Here is a 17,967-nt window from a genome sequence, read left to right on the forward strand (position 1 = left end):
CAAGGTCACAGTAGTTTACTATTGCGCACCTAACCTATGTTTGCTTGTGCCATGTGTCCATACAATGTCCTACCCTTCGTGCTAATACGAAATTGTTCAGTTTGGTGGATAGTGTACACTAGCTTAGAACAAATAGTAATCTGTTCTCCTAAAGCTGCCATTTTTTGAGATAATTAAAATTCTTGCCTACAGTCTATCCGACCGCTATTATATTTTTAAATATTTCCAAAGCAAAATCTTAACTATAAGTGCGCCCAGTTGCTCCCTGTATGCCCTACAATATCAGTTTTATTTATCTCAAATCATCCCTATCACGGACACAATGTTTCGGTTTTATATCGTTTGTTATAAGGGGCATTCTCGGGCAATTCAAAAGAAGTGCCCAGAATATTAAAAATTTCCGAATTGTTCGAGATACTCACGGACCGAAATCTAAATTAAGTATTGTCGTTGCCGACAACACCACAACCACGTAACCACAACTTCGTCAAAAAGAATAAAAAATGTCGTTTGTAAATGTTGTCCTAGACACAGAGTCGAAAACGGTTATTCAAGTTATGATTTGAATCATCAGTAACTTAGAGGAAGTACCTTGCTGAGCGGTATTCCACATGCTCGAGGCAGCCGGTGGCAAGTTTCGCCGCAGCTCACTTTGGAAGCTCGCGCTTCCCGAACCACCTATCAGTAGATTTCTAAATAAAGTATTATACATTAATTTAAACCGAATCATTCTCAAGTGTTTCCTTTCGGGAGTCGCAAAACCTGGTATTGATTTAGGCGTAACTCTAAATACCTTCTAGAGTCTAGCTCAAGTGTGTAATGGAAGTATCATACAGAAGGTACCTACAAGCGTGTATGATATGCCTGACTGAACGGCTTCAGTTCCCAAGCTGAAAAAAAGTCGACATGATTGTAACTGTTCAATATTTTGTGAGAAGCATTGATGAGATCGACTTTCTTACATCGTAACGTATAAATAATGGATGTGTTCCTGAGGGGCAGCCTGTGCCTAGACACGAATTGAGATATTCTCAAGTTGGCGTGCTACCGTATCCCTGCCAGTCCTACATCAGTTTATATACCCTTTTCGCCTACAAAATACAGATTGAAGCCCAGTAGAATTTCAAGCAGAAACTGTTAATGATTGAATCACAGAAGGTTTTTATTTACGCCCATTTTAACGCGACACAACTTCTCGTTTGAACGCCCCCCAACGTATCGTATTGCATTAAGTCACACATGTGTAAGCATTGTGTAATGATGATTAAGTGTTTACATCTGGACGTTACTCATACCAAACATAAGCTATTAAAGACAAGTCATGCTCGTACGCTTCCGAAGCTTAGAAACGTATTGTCTACATATGTTTAACAGAAGATCTACTAAATCTATACGCATATCAATAACTGTTAGCAGCAAGCGACCATACGTGTTTCTCCACTATTACCCGCCATATCGTTGGCTTCTCAAGAGTTAACGAATCAGCTGATCGCATCACGGCCAAACAGATCGGTAAACATTTGAGGTCACTGGCCGCAAGGAGAGTAAGAGGTCCCACAGTGGATGGTCTCCCAAGCTGACCGGCCCTGATGCAGCATAGGAGGTCTAGGATGTATGTTGTAACCCTCATCAAAACAGGGGTCGTGAACCCCATCGGAGTTCATCGACCTACCAGCCAACCCATTGCGCCCACTAGCAGGCTAGATCACACGCTCACGATCATGACGGCGGTTCTCTATCGGAGGATGAACCCTCTCGCTGTGATCAGAGTGGCAAATTCAATGGTAGGGTAGCCCCCTAGCAAGGATTGCAGACAATGCTTATGTAACACACACTGTACCTAACGCACTATGTGAACTCGCCGGGAAAGAATGGTTTACGGATCGACTGGTGCACCACAGATGTGATTCTTCTGACGTCTCAAACGATCAGGCTAGACCACCATTTTTGTATTAGACTCATAAGGGTTAGGTTAAAATTGCCTGTAAGAATGTACGATCTACAACTTCATTGGCACTAATGAAGGCTAAAGCGATTCAAAGCGATGCATGTAGAATGATACATATAATAGATACTGACTTAACCCCTACAGGCATAAAAGTATTATTCATTTTTGCGAAAAAGCTGCCATGTGTTAAAAGCACATCGTAAAATTGAATTCTGACGGGAGCTTCAAAGCCCCCCTGGAACAGCTCTATTAAAAGGGAGCGGGCTACACAGATCAGGAGACTGGTGCACAACATGCAACAGATAGTCTGCATATACTAGACCGGCAAGTTGCGCAGTAAAACAGAGGCACTCTCGAGATACATTATACGACAAAGTGTACATCTCGCAGACTGTGAAAGAAGAGTTGGTGAGGTTTACAGCAAAGTAGAGGTTTTTTTTGCGGGGCGAAGAGCAGTCGATCCAGGCACACCCCTTAAAAGAAAGAGGCTGGAGTATCGAGGTCGGGCGTCAAGCAGACCGGTGGAGGAGAGCGGCCCGAAGCATCCGAGACTAGGCGTTCAGAAACGACAGACATGTCTGTGTCAATCCCAGTCGAGCATGAAATTTCAACCTAGTCAGAAATTGTGTTGTGAGCTGTGCGCAAAAAGTCTAACGCCGAATACTGATCTGCAGGATACATCGTCGAGGTTCATTAACCGAACAATCAATAGACTTATTGAAAGAGTGAAAGCGTACGTGTCAAATCGACATGATGCAAGAGTCCTTAACGTTCAAAGTACCATTTTCTACGCGTAGCTAAACATACCTAGCGATATTTCGTAAATGTAGGACTAACTGAATAAATGTATGTTATAGGAATTACATTTTATCGGACGTTATTTGCGTGATTACAGGAGTCTGTAGTTACCGAACTGAGGTGTACTGTTCGATTTCATAGACACACCCAATGGCAGCTTTTGCTTGGCCCAATGGGGAACAGTTTTACGAAGTATTAAAATTTCGTGTGTAGCCCGATGTAGAGGTAAACAGACAGAACGGATGAAAAATACCCGTAACTGACTTCGAACCATTTGCGCGCCAAACAAACCACATCGTTTATTCAACCTATACGGTGTTAGTTGTTAGTTTCAGTCGCCTTGGTTTCTATCATCTTTGTCAGCGTGGTGTTGTTTGTCGAGATTCCGAACTCCGTTCACTGCAGACGTTGGTTTATCGCGTCGAGTTGATGAAGATCGCCTTGACCTCGATGTAAGATGACACGGAAAAGCGCGTCATAAACGACCGCTCTTAACTATTAAAATACACAACCGCAATGCAACATAACTGCTTTCAGGGTCGCCGCATGTCTTTCAAATATCTATCTATCTGCAATATCAACAAAGCGAGTAAAACATCCTTCGTTTATTATTTACTTGAGAGTTAACTAATATAATAATCTAGTTAACAGAGCTAGAGGAGCACTCAAACGGAGGAAAACAGACAAAAGTTCCATGACGCGTCCAGAAGGCTGACCTTGGAGATATGGCGGTTGGCCTATTGGTGAACGTTTGTTGACAACGTTGGTGAAATTCGCAGCGATCTAACCAGCGAACGTCGTGCGAAGGCAGTTAGTTAGCTAACTAATTCCTTGCGTCTATTGTTCGGTAGAGGTAAAAGTGGTGGGACGCGATTGGCCGCCGTTTCAGCGGCAAGGCCTCTAGAGAGGAGCGCATTTCGACCGGGACCACTAACTGAGTGGCGGAAGTAGAAGGTATTATACGCAGGCGCACATATACACGCCACTACTGCTGCGCTGATGAGGCGGTGAAAGCCATTCGACTTGGGGAATTTAGTAACGAACCGTGTTCGCAGATTCACAACGGACTGAACGGCCTGCCGCAGAACCAAGTGCGGCGGCGATTGCCTGCTGCTACTGCTGCTATTTTTTACCGCCGAGTTGAAGGGTTGAAGGCCAGTTAAGGCCAGGGTTGCGCAGCTTGTATGTTGCCGTCAGGATCTATCGTTTATTTCTTGCTCGAAGGGCCTCCGCCTGCTGGTACTGTGCCGATCCTATCATCCGATTGGTGCCATAGAATCAAATCGCTGGTTATCTAGGCAGGACGGACAATACCTGGATCCATTATTCAAGACTTTACGCTATTCGTTTGCTGAAATTCTAGTTTTTCCGCTTCACGTGTTTTGCGTCGCTCATTCCGCTATCAGCACTTCGTGCAATGTAATAGTAACCTCTCTGAAATTGTTTAAAGAAAACCGCTCGTTATAAATCGCGTTGTATCTGAGCAAATCGTTACAAACGCGTATCAAGTGAAAATTCATACTTGCTACATATCTTGCAATATATTTAGATGGCGGAGCGTGCGTAGTGTTAGAATAGAATGAGACTAATGTTTGTATTAAATAATATTTTTGATAAATGAATCTTGAGATTTTCTTAGAGAGCGTTGATTTACCACGGCAACCTTGTCGACACCGAAAGAATTACCCATGTATGAATATATATAGGCAGTTAACAATACGTCCCGGTTCGATGTGATACGTCCTTGTTGGAAGCAAGAGATACTGGTCTGATAAGGCCTCAGATCTACCACTTCTACAGAATTAGACATCTTAGATGGTGAGCGATGGGCTCTCTCAGAGCGTCTCAAATTTGTTAAATCAAAATTCCGACGGTTTGCTTAGAAATTGCTATTTTCTGAAGCTCAGTCTGGTTGCTGGCTGGCCATCTTCGAAAGCTGGAGAAATCGGTGAAGCATCATAGGCCAAACAATCTCCTCGAGCACCTGTGTCCGAAATAAACTTGGTAGGATAAACGGGAGTTCGTTTGATGTGTAATTTTAAGCGATTTTACGAGAATAAAAATAAGAAAATAAATCATGAGGAAAAACTTGACAATAGGCAACAATAAGATCTAGCTGCTTCAAACAATAAAATTATTTTTAACCCAGAAAAACCATTCAATAAGCATATTTACATAAAATCTGCGACTATTTAGATGATCACACCTGAAAAAAATACTTTTTTTCAAGAAGCAAATGTTAGCAAAATGTTATAGTGCGAAGACTAATACGTAATAAAATTTCATCTAGATGCTCTATTGGAATTTACTACAATGCGTGTTCTAGTTGGTAGCTATGCATGACCATACGACCCTCGAGCCTTGATATCGCGGTTTGTGATCGATTTATAGATAATACTTCGACAGGCGCACTTCAGAAGATTTAATGTGGACATCATCTTCCCAACTGATTTGAAGAAACGGTGATTGATCAAGTGCGCAAAGTCGAAAAATTATGGTTTATTCAAAGTATCACATTGGTGTGCGCTGGCCAGAAGCGTAACGTCTAGAGAAAGGCTGCTCATATCCACCGATGCAAGCACTTAAATTTTTGCACGCTTAAAGATTTTACCAGCTCATAACAAGCTCCTAGTCCATCCAAAGGTCAGACTGCGGCATTGAAGCAGCTAGATAATGTCATTATTCTACCAAAAATATGATGGCTGTTACTTTGGCAAACAGGCTGTGCATCGAGGATAAATAAACACTGTAGCTTAAAACAACTGAGGTACGTTTTTGGTCCAATGTGCAAGCGGTCCTACATACGCTCGAATTATCGAAAGAAACAAAGAATCTTCGTAAAAGATCGTCTGCAAGAGGGTCTTGTATTCTCCTAATGGGAGTTCGCTATTCTGTTCTAAAACCAAACTACCATCCCAGTGGTCAGGTACCGGAAACGTGAATCAAGTTAGCAGCGGGAAGCGCTTTGATCATGGATTCTTTGCGTGCGTAAAGTGGACAATTGGAACGTATTCACCAAGCAGCCCAGTGGCTTGTCAGAGGCTCTCGTTGGTAAAATAGTGTTCCTGAAGCAACCTCAGGCTTGCTGCTCAAGGCAAGCATACAGAACTGTCCTGAGTGATACGGTCGTCACGGCTATGGCAGATGACGCTGTCGAGCAATTCATCGACGAAGACGCTCTAGTCGGCACAGCCCGTTCACCTCACGGACGAACTCGTTCAAATCTACCACCCTAATATTACCAACGTATGACCTGCTTACGCGGTTTATGATCGTGTGTTCTCATCGGTAAGAAACCATAAGCCCAAACACGGAGCCAATGATGAACGATTGGAGGAGAAGGATTTAGGTCTGCTGGATGATGCTAACGGGTGAAGCCCAGCATTTGTCTTTGACGGCCAAGTTTCAGAGACGAAGGTCTGGATAGCCATCTTCGAGCTGTTCATCTTACAGCACATTTATCGACGATTCGACGCTATATCGTAATAATCTTTTCTAGGACGCAGTGTTTCAGATGTCGTTTTACGTTTCGACCAATTGGATGGAACTATATTAATAACATAATCAACAAAATATAATATATTGTAACTACAGGTATTCTTTTTGACTACAATTAGACTTGCCCGCCTCTTCTGCGAAAAAAAACTAAAGTTTACCTCGTAACTATTTTCTAGGTAGCTATAATCGTTAATCGATGATCGTTAATTGGACGTATAGATAACGTGCGCAATTCTATATGTCTTCCGCCAAGAATCTTTATATTATCGCAGTCTTCATAACGTCTCCCTGGAGAAAACTAGCTGGTTTGGATAAGAAGTTTTCAGTAGTTTAATGAAATTAATCAAGGCAGAGAGATCTTTAATTTAAAGCTTCATAATAGTAAAAATGTCCACAGATCGGCACTTTGAAGCAACGATGGCGCAGGATCAGCTTTGGATTAAGGAACATCGTGACCATCGAGTACTATTCAACCTGACGTTCTAGAGATTAGAACAAGGAAACGTAACTAAATAGGTATAGAAAACCCAGAGCCCAGAATGTCCGGGTGGTGGCAATTGTATCAATGAGCAGGTAAGTTATTGACCAAGTTTCTCGATGTGATTAATGCTAGAATAGAATATCTAACAGCCCAAAAGGAGTTTAGCATGATTTCTCTATTACAACGCAGAAGTAATCGTTTACCACGCAATTGGAAAACTCAGCTGACCAGCTTATAGACTAATTGAGCCGGACCCGTTTTTTATCAGCGTCTCCAGTGGGAAGCCTGGCTTTTTGTATTTTGGCACGTCTAGGAAGACGAGCGTCAGTTCGGAGCTGCATCCAAGCAGGGCTCCATCTTGGCTCACACAGAGCACCTATTCATAAAGTTTCGTGATTCAGTTTATACCACTCGTATTGTAAGGTTAACAGCTGATGTTAAATATAGCTGCTAAAAGTGTCTTTAATAACAGGCTGGAGAAAAGTGATAGTAACCTGGGTTTGATAATGAGAAAGAATGACTGAATTCCATTTGCTCTATTTTGGGTTACTAATTTTGGTTATTTGGTGATGGTTTTGGGCTATGGCATTTTTGAGATTTTGAACTGAACCAAATAGCAAGTTGTCATGTACTCACAGGAACGTCGCTTATTTGTTTCGTAACGTTTTGACGCTGTTAGAAATATTATTGTAAGTGTTTTGGTAGATTTTTTTGGAAAATTATTTTATCCTCTAATCTATTATATTATATTTTTTTAGCGATATTTTTTTGATAAATGAACATTAAATAACCTATTACTTAATTCTGATGCTGTACGGAACTACAGAAACAGATAACGGTAAAAAAAAACAAAAAATCGAACTCATTGATATTAGGTTGCATGACTAAGACTAGACCCGCTACCTACCAGGAAGAACTACATGTCATCAAATATTTAAATATCTCGTCTAATATACCCTACTCAGTATAAATGCTCGGCAGCATTCCATGGATAATCTGTTGTCCAAATGGCTATGATCAAATGTCCTCCAATTCTCGCGTGTACCTTCTTGCAAAATTCGCCAGTCGATGCATTGTTACTGCAATCACAAAACATATGTCCTATAAAGGGAATTCCTTCATATTGTACATAATGTGTATCGTACGAAAAAACAACACGTTACTAGTTTTTTTTTTTTTTTTTTTTCTATATAATTTCATTTCTTCAAGCGTGCTAAACGGTTTTCGAGCAATCTTGGATGTTTCAATGCCATACGTGGCACGTTTCTGCCGTATAAGTCACCGTGAACACGATGTGCAGGCATCTTTACTGGTGGAGAAGGTCCATAGGCCGCAGAAAAGATTTCCAAAATAGGCCTGACTCTTGTCCTGGTATGACCGAGCCTCACCATTACGACTGAGGGACGACCGTGCATGTAGCGACTACAGTATATCATGATCGTTGGACGATGCACACCCATATAACAAAGATATTGTAACTAAGTGTATAGTTACTACATAAAATTATTTAATACCGACCCTAAATGGCATTCTAACGCTGCATCCCATAATCAGAAACAGAGCGTGTGTGACCTGTGGGTCTAACGCGCATCTCCTTCGAATGTCGCTGGTCCGAGTTTCCGCGGTGGCGTCCACTTACCATGGCACAACTTCACTATACCGCATTGCGAGTCTACTAGAGAAATTCCCAAGCACAAAAGTCCGGCAAAACCTAAATCGTAGGACAGGTCCTTAATGCTAGCTATACTTAAAGGCGACTCCAATGACTAGCAAAATCGCGAAAGCGTTAAGAAGCCGCAATAGAAGCATCTAATACGCGTGACAAATATCACAGCTCTTAAGGTACTTGTCTGTGTAGAATAACTGCAACGTTTCCCTGCACCGTTTGGCTTCACAAACTAGCTAGCAAGCAAAGTTAATCATGCGTCCTTTCACAAACTTTAAAGTAATTGCATAATAAATGCGCGGCTCGCTTACTCAATATAATTATCTAAATCGACATTATCTTGAGTCTATAAATATCTAGCAGCAAAATGACGTCTGAAGAAAAATGATGATTCTTTCCAATTTCTTCTTGTAATCGTTCGGCGTTTAATAGTACGTTAGCGGATGAAGGAAGCGATTCATGGTGCCAATCAAACGATAATCGATGTTGCCTGTAACCACATTTAATCTTGATCGAAGCGTATCACGGGATGCGTTTTTGTCAAATTTGAAAAAGAAGTTGCATGCCCCCAAGTTTATCTAACGTAGCGACCACACCAGGACCGCTCGGCCCATGATTTTGGGCAGGTACTAAAAGCTCGATACGATGGATTTCAACACGCTTCTATACAGTAATAAACAGGGACTCACGTGCGGTAACAAAGAAAGAAGCTCCTTAAAGCTCCGAGTAAACTATATCTTGTGACGCATTGGGTCACATTTGATGAAATGCTTTCATTGTTAGGCGATCGAGTCCAGATAATGACAACTCACTTTGTTAAACTAAAAGTAAGTACAATATGGAAGAAGAAAATATTCTTTAGTGGACGTCAGCTTTTTGTTCGATGGCGACATGAAGACATTACCTCTATCCATCCAACCTTCATACTGCAATGAAGCTGAAGTCGTTCAGGACAAAAATTTTGAGCGAAGTCGTACAGCGTTTGAACTTGCTTTCTGATATCAAGGTCATAGCACTGACAAAGAGTATTAAAATAACCTCGGGTGAGAAATCATGCCGATGAAGAGGCTTAGTGTTATGGGTTGTGCTGAGCAGCTGCAAGTTGATACTTAAGAAACAGCGAAGAATACAAGTTCCTTGCTAATTCAAACTGAGAGTATACGTTATGACAATGGCAGTGCGGAAACACAGTCACGTACCTTCAGCCGGCTGCCGTCCGTGCTTAAAGGTCCGTTCTATCCTATATTCGAGCATTCCAAGCTTCTTTTTCCATCCTCCGATATTTGCGCAATTTTAGCCGAGCTAATCGTTGCAAAAAGTTCATTTTAGGGGAAGATTTAAACTTGCAAGCTGAATCATGGGAAACTGCCATCGCCAATCCTACGAGGAGTCCCTTGGAAGATGTGGTAGCGGCAAAATGACGCAAATTATAAATGATGGTTTTCACACGTTTACTTGTGGGGACCCTTCACCAAAGATAAATCTCACATTAACCTCAATGGAATTGGGCAGAAATATACAAAACTGGAGAGTTAAAGACGACATTAGAAGATTTATCGGATCACTTCTCTATGGCGTTTCATTTCAGATCAACCAGCCCCCGAGGTAAACAGGTAAAATATCTTCTCAAGATCGGTATTGATCCACATAGATTGTCGAAAATAGCCAGGTAGATTAGCCGTTCACAAAATGCTTTAGCAATTAATACATTATCGGAACTGCTGCATAACCTTACAATAATAACATGCACCAACTGTGCACCATTGTGACATTTAACATCAGAAATGTTTTTAACTCAGTCCTATGGGAGATCATCAACAAAACTCCAGAGAAGAAGTCATGGAAAATTATCTGAGAATAATAATTATCAGCTATCTAAGCAGGTGTGCTTTACATGATAACATTTTCAGCATGTTTAAGAGAAAACCCAAAAGTTTGGCCCTCTCCTCTGGAATATAAACTACGATAGGATCCTAAATCAAAATTACCTTGACCCGGCTAAGCTGATAGCTTTTGCGGATGACCGGTACGGACAAATGCTCAAGCGAACGTCGACGATACGTGTGACATCGTAAGTACATCGATAAAAGATTATGGACTAAGCGAGCTTTGGAGAAATCGTCTTGTGTCTGTGCAAACCAACCAGCTATTCTTAATGAACGGAAAAAAGCGGGTAATATGACATTGACGCAAAGCGGCCACACCGTTCTCCCTAGCAAAATTTAGATACTTTGTTACTCTTATTGACAATATCTCAAACAGATCAGGACATGTAAAATACGCTATGAACAAATAACAGACTTATCAGAATTCTTGCGAAAGCTGACGGCCCGTTGGACGGTCCACGCAGTATATTGGTGTCTGTAGCGAGCTCAATTGCGTTATATGGGACATCGGCCTGAAAAGACGCCCTCACAAGGAAAAAAATCTAGAGGTGCTGAAGAAGACCCAAACACAAATGGCGATAAAGGCGCCCAGAGCCTTTACGAACAAACTCATATGACGCGGTTATAGCTAGACAGGCGTGTTAGGACCTGCTCGTGAAGGAAAGATCTGAGAAGCTCTTAACTAGAAGCCTGAAAAAAAGAAACGTTCAGAAAGGCAGGACTGGAAACACGGTAGGCAAAATGACAATCAGAAAATACAACACAGGTATGTATCACAGGAAGGTTTAGTAAAAACATAGGTAAGTAGTATATAAGAAAGCTGGGCATTTAAGATTTGGTCCGACTTAGATCTCAGCGGCCGTAGAATCAATGGTGGCCAGCAACTCTGAATAAGTAAGTCTGCGAGTGACACTGGTAGTTTTTGTGATTCGGAGGTTGTAAACATAGTGAAACGCACTTTTTGGGAGTCTGCTGCTTCCGAAGGGGAAAGTGGGAAGTCGGGGGTGGATTAGAAGTTCTATAAAGAAATGGTGCATGACGCGTAAATTAGTTCATATAGTTCTTAACGAAAAGGGCATTCAAAAGTTTTACAATACCTGAGACGATGGAAGGTTGAGTTTCTGGCTCCTCCCCAGTTCCTTTCCCTTTTTTCTTCGTTTGCCCCCTCCCTCTTCCTCTCCCCTTCTCCCCTCTCACTCACTGGGCTAATGCTCGACAAGTCGTGGTTTTTCCGGCTTATGGGGTCCTCATCCACTATCTAAGCGGTGGATGCACCTTTCTTCCTGTTTTTAAGCTAGTCTCTGACGGGAGCGGTCTCAGTGATGGCTCAGGTGAATCCCACACTATTGTGTGCATAAAACATTTCCGCCACTAGCGACTTCCAGAAGAAAAAAAAAAGGAAAAATCATTGCAAATGTTGTAGTTTTGCAGTTTGACCTACCAGCCACCGATACATGCAGCGTTGCACTTGGCTATATATTTAATAGGGGTTTGTCACGGTAAATAATTTATATAGGAGTAACTTTTGGCGGTAGTGTAGTGACATTGTTTCTAAATGCATACATATTTATACGCGTGTGTCACTGTGGTCATGATGCCGATGGCGTCTTCTATTTTCGCAGCACCGCCGCTGCCTGTTCTGACAATTAGTTGATGATCGTTAACTTAACGACATTCGCTCTCGGATCGGACCGCATTGCTAATGGCACAGTCATTCTCGCTAAATCGCTACATGTATACACACACACACATATATATATATATATATATATATATATATATATATATATATATCTGGACATGGCATAGCTGGAATGAGAAGAGATAGCAAAAAAAAGGGAAAGCCAAGTACCGCAATAAACGCAAAGATGAATAGGATGATCGCGAGATGGATAAGATGTTGACGCCACTGTTGTTGCTACTATTATACCTATATCGCGACGATCGTCGATGTCGCTGCTACTGCTGTTGTTGTTGCCGTTGTTGGTGATGTTGTTTCTATCCGCCGTTGGTCGTGCTATTGTAACCGTTCAATTTGGTACGTGCCAACCACTCCTGATCCCAACGTTGGCGCGATGTTCAAGAATCGGCTAACCGACTGACTGACCGGCCAGGATCAGCGGCGTAGCTCTATGTAGTGAGCACCGGCCGACCGTCGGCCGGCGATGTTCACCTTTTAATCGCCGTGGTCGTGGTCGGGAAAGCCCTACCGCCGTCACAAACGACGACACATAATTTGGCTCACCCACAAACACATACACATGCACGCACGCACACAGTGGCCACACTCGGGCGCAAACTTGCATACACGTAGGCATGCGCGCAAACACAGAATGCCGTTTGTAGTGAGCCATGGTACGTATATGCATATATGACGCCAACGATAGCGCATCCACGGCTGGTCGCTTGTTAACGGGCAGTGAGCTTAGGTGCTGGTCATTGGCGGTTCACTGAAGAAACCATTCAATAGCTCAGCGACGCAGATCTGGTGTCACAAGCATCGATTGTCACCACGGCATCGGTAGCCGCTATAGGATAACTACAAGAGCAAAACGCGAAGACCACAGGGTCGTTACTTCTACTTTTGCTCCCACCGCTGACGATGATGGTGAAAGAAACTGCAACAGCTGTTGCTGTTAAGACAACTGCCAATGCTGATGTTACCGTTGGCAGTGATGCTGTCTACCGTACACTGATTTACTGACTGAATGCTGATGGACGACGTAGCGCCGAGCGACAAAACGAGCCTCAGTACTCGGATCAGGCGCCGGCTACACCCGCCGCCAGGCCGCCGACCCCGAATGCTGCTGCTATTGCCGCAGCCGGCCGCCGTTGCAATGAAGGCAGTGGCCCACCGGAGCCAACGCGCTGTGCAGGCAGCGGCAATGACAAACTAACGTACTGCTTCAACGGTACCAAACCACGACTGCTATTGCTTGTGCCGTGGCTGTTCATGGTGGATCTACCAAAAGGTGATGCCGCTACTGACCGACTGACTAGCGGTTGATGCTTTAAACAGCGGTAGAATTGTAGAACGTTGGACCCGGGTTAATTGGTCGTTTCCCACGGACAGCGGTAACGTTGACACACATACACGCAGACGCACAAACACACACACGAATCGCAACACTGTAGATGCTGCCGCGACAGTTAGTAGGGTAGTAGATCGACGACCAGGGTAATTATCGCAGTATCGTCATATGCAGGTACCATGGTACTCCGGCAGTTGTGTCGAGCGACCCCAGCACGGCAGACCGCAAACCCTCGTCTTCTATTGCAGCGATTGAGAATTGGTCACACAGCAGGGAGGACAAAGGGGCGAGGTCAATCGCCACTTCACTGCACTGCAACCCGGGGTCGCCAGGTTTGCTGGCCACTGCTGGTGAATGCTGAGTGCTGCGGCTATTGCTATCAGCGGAAGGGAGCCGCTTTTCACCTAAATGTACACGATAGATACAACGTAAGCGAAAACGACATGTTGTCCGTCCTATTATTGTTCCTGCAGTATCTATACGACATAGGTCCCAGCGTTCATCAGTGGGGTCAAGTCTAACAACAACAACTAATTTCACGTACGGCCTTTTTATTTCAGTCCTTCTACGTACCTCTCGCCATGATAGGTACACACGCACAGGTTATTAACACTGTTCATGTAACAGATATCCGCCGTCGCTGATGTCACCAATATCGCAGTGTCCACTGAAGGCTGGACAGACAGTCAATGGGCAAACCGCGACCAGCTTGTACCTCTCTCCCTAACCGAGTCTCAATTGATATACTGAAGTCCTATCGCCTGCCTGGCGACATCATTCGCGCCACGACAGGCGGGCAGCGAAGACGTGCGTCCCAGAACAACTCAACAGGAATACTGACATAGTATTATATACTAGACATCGAAACGGCGGCAATAAATATGTGCCAAATATATGCTATATATGACAAAAACTGCCAAAGTTAACAAAAAAAACGAGGTAGTCAATCACGGCCACAGAGTGTTTACTGCAACCAACGATAATAATGGAAATGACGATATTGGTCATGCTGACAAACCAGCGCCGCCCCCATAGGCAAAGGGTAGTTCCGTCTACATGTAGAAAGACCTGTGACATTTCCGATGGTTCAGAACGAAGAGATGGCTTGACATCATTATAAACAACTGGCACGCTTCTCTTTCTACGTTAAAGCCCACAACGGGCCCGTCAGTGTGAATCATGCCACAAAAATCTTACACACAATAGACAGACGGACACAGACTGTCTCACAATAGACTAAAACCATGCTAATGGGCAACAGCTAATAATATCATAAATACTTCCAATTCATAATTTGATATCATCTTTGGGATGGCTTTTAGGCCGGAAGACATAGCATGACAAGATATTGGACGTGTATGATCATGTCAGGTAGTTGATTTCTAATAGGCGCGTTTATTGAAAAGATAGGCTTGATTCCGTTTTTAGAGTAGACGTCATATCAAAACGTCTGAGATGTTAAACGAGGCCACTCTATACGGAGCACGATAAAAGTAGCTGGCCGACACACGGTTCGTGCCTTAGGTTTGGTTCTATAAAATATCGCTTTCTATACGACCGTTTTGTTTATCGGTCTAGCTCATATGGACGAGCAAATCTACCACAACCTCCAGAACAGCTCTGCAGTGCTCATCATAGTAAATTTGAAGTGTGTGCAACTGAAATTACTATAAGGGATGATTTACGCTTATACAACCCAAAGCCTAACGTTTTCTTTTATGTTGGATATGGCTATTTATTTTAGACTTCTGTTTATTAACCGTACAAATATGCACGGAAAACTTACGCCTATGCATATTTTCATTCTCCTGGCTCATTTTTCTAAATGAAAATTATCTGAAACATTTCGTTATCAAGACGATTATAATGACAACGTCACGGCCCTTCCGCGTGACCAGTCACAGTAACAAGTTAAAAGCATAAGGTTCTCACATGTCGTCGCAGTTACCAACTAAAAATGTCTAGATTAAACGTTGTAAACATAAAATTGCTTATTCAGGAACTATACGACTCAGTCAGTTGAAATTAGGAAATGCAGATTAGAGAAAATTCTCGTTTGAAGATCCGTATTCGCGAAGTCCGCGACAAATCGGGCGAATAGTGTATTTCAAGCAACCAACAGATGCCCTTCGTAGACTGCATTTGACAACAAAATTGCCAGGTCCGGCGTACCAACTTACCCTTCTAAGGAAGTCAGGTTTTACATAGAATTAGGATGAGTCCTGCATGCTTCATTATTAGCTAATATTGTGAATAATTTTTCCTCAATTTGTCCTGCCAGCGCTTAATTTAATCAAGCTGCTTGATTGCGTATTGACGGAAACATTTCCATCTAAGCACCATCGCACGCGTGACGACAGATGAATGTATGAAAATAACCAAATTGCACTTTAAATAAATTTAAAAAAATATCATTAACAATAACATATTTGCAAAGTCGACGTTTTTCGTATCGACGTAAAATTGTACTGGCTATAGCTCTAGACGCAATTCAGCCGGACTTTACACGGAACTTCTTCAATAAAGGCTAGAAGGTAGTCTTAGGCTAACAGCTCCTGCCGCGGCTTCTTCCTATCGAAGCGTAAGGTTACCGTCGCATAACCAAAGAACGTAGTAGCCACCCGTAAAAAGTTCATCTCAGCACCTTGCGTTAACGCTGCATCGTCTTACGTATAAACTGCGTTTAGACACTGTGGCAATAGCGTGCTCACACTGTATACATGTGATTACTCTGATTTCAACACGTGAATATATTGAAAATTATCAGCTGCGACTGTTCTGCGAAAATATGATTTGAATTACTTCTCTGACGAGGCAACCATCGATGGAAAATGGAAATCTCAGAGCGTGCCACACCCCATTCAATTTGTTAGCTTTTGGGTCCCGGTAACAGTTTTCCACTCTCGAAGCGCAATCTACTGCATCAAGAATACGCTCCCTTTGTATACAGTCCTTGCTAAATAAAAGTTTTACTATATTAATAGATTGCTAAGACGTATGTATATATTGGGCGGCATATATTAGCTGGCAAATGTCAATAGGGAGAACAAGAAGGAACACTAACACTGTTAAGCAAACCAGTTCGTTTTTTGTCCGTGTTTCTATATATAAAAACGCATTACTATATTAAAAAAAGAAAAAAAAAGAACAGCCTGTTTCAGGGCTAAACGGTGTCCTTGCTGAAGAAGGACTTTTCATGAATACTACAGCGTATAATTAAATGCAATCTGTAGCCTTACTGTGACTATGGTCGTAGCTTTGTACACATCGTTCACGGTTTTTCATCCGGTAGAAAACATTGCCCCGCTCATACTGACTGTCCCGTTGGATTGACCACTCACTGGGCCCCGATGATCGCTGGCTGACACAAGACTAAGTCGGCAGCAGACTACGGAGTCAGGCAGGATTCTTGGGCATATGTACGCACCGTTACAGCAGACGCGGGAGTCCCTGTCTGACGGTCTGCGTATGGCTTGGACGCCGGTTCAATCGACGGTCGTGTGGTGACGGATCGCGGAACAGTCGTGCCAACGCAGTCCAGACCACGCTACTGGGAGACACAGAGATATGAGGTAACATTACGCGATGACAAGACGACAAGAAAAGGTCATCAAAGGCTGCGTGTCCGTGCACTGCCGTACATGTCTACGTGTGTGCTTGGATTTGTGTGTGTGCGCGCATCTGTGCGTGTCTGAAGAAAATGTTCAAGGATGCGAAAATGACGGCAAGCGTCGATTAGAGCTTATCTTCTGAATAGGAACGTAACACAACAAAATGAAGGGCACTCAACAAACTGTACAAGATATAGTCTGCTCTTACAACTAAACCCCAGACTAGAAAAAGAGCTTAAGAGTAACAGTCTTCTGAGTAGTTAAGTCTTTTCACCGAAAAAAATTACTTTTTTACGTTGACGTACACACATGTGAATTCCAAATCAAAACATTCGGCGTACGTTCATTGCACTGCGCAAGCTATAGACAGTCGTTTGGACTCAATGGATGTAAAATTGGCTAGCGTTAAACCTTTTGGAAAGACACCTAGAATAAGCCCTATGATTAAAAGTGACATAATTTAACGTTTAACGGAATAGTCAGGGTGTTTTCCATGTTTTTTCACTGAATATGTTGTCAAGATTATTTCGATGGCTCCCATTACTGCAAAGAGCTACCTAAAAAGACTATAATAGAGAAGTCGGTTAAAAAGGCTCTCAACTAATGTTTCCTGTAATTGAAGAGGCGCGATGCTGATTGACTATTTATCAGAGTTAGATAGAGGGTAGACCATTTTCGTGGTGAGGCCTGATCTCCATGTAGAAAGATCACACGTAATCAAGATAAACAAAAACTTGTCCTGTACAGTGGAAAACCAATGAGCACTTTCAAGTTTATGACAACCAGCTTCACAGCATTGATACTTGGTAAACATTGACCTTCACGGCGATACCCAATGAACTTATGCCAAGGAGAACTTTCTTGTAGACGTGACTAAACGCTGATACTCACCTCGTGTGTGTCGTAAGCGCTTATTTTAGATAACAGCATGTAACTAGGTGTCCTCGGGATACGAACATACTGAATGACCAGTTACACACGTGAGTTGAACTTGCCAAGGCCCCAGCTGCTAGCACAATTATCTTACTTCTGCCTTAGCCAAAAACT

The 17,967-nt window shown here is 42.8% G+C and overlaps 1 long non-coding RNA gene across 3 annotated transcripts; it reads right to left on the minus strand.

Moving 5' to 3' along the window:
- Positions 1 to 1,137: 1,137 nt before the first annotated feature.
- On the minus strand, positions 1,138 to 16,778 carry LOC111255375 (uncharacterized). 3 transcript variants are annotated; one of them, XR_015326483.1, is made up of 3 exons: positions 16,549 to 16,778; positions 11,375 to 11,655; positions 1,138 to 4,730 (listed from the first exon to the last, which is right to left on the minus strand). It is a non-coding gene; the product is annotated as an uncharacterized LOC111255375 (long non-coding RNA). The 3 variants fall into 3 exon arrangements; XR_002675458.2 differs by lacking the exon at positions 16,549 to 16,778 and adding an exon at positions 12,208 to 14,330; XR_002675459.2 differs by lacking the exon at positions 16,549 to 16,778 and adding an exon at positions 12,130 to 14,330.
- Between the last annotated feature and the right edge of the window lie 1,189 nt (positions 16,779 to 17,967).

Source organism: Varroa destructor, unplaced genomic scaffold (assembly GCF_002443255.2).
Source record: "Varroa destructor unplaced genomic scaffold, Vdes_3.0 BEIS01000001.1, whole genome shotgun sequence".
Taxonomy (NCBI): domain Eukaryota; kingdom Metazoa; phylum Arthropoda; class Arachnida; order Mesostigmata; family Varroidae; genus Varroa; species Varroa destructor.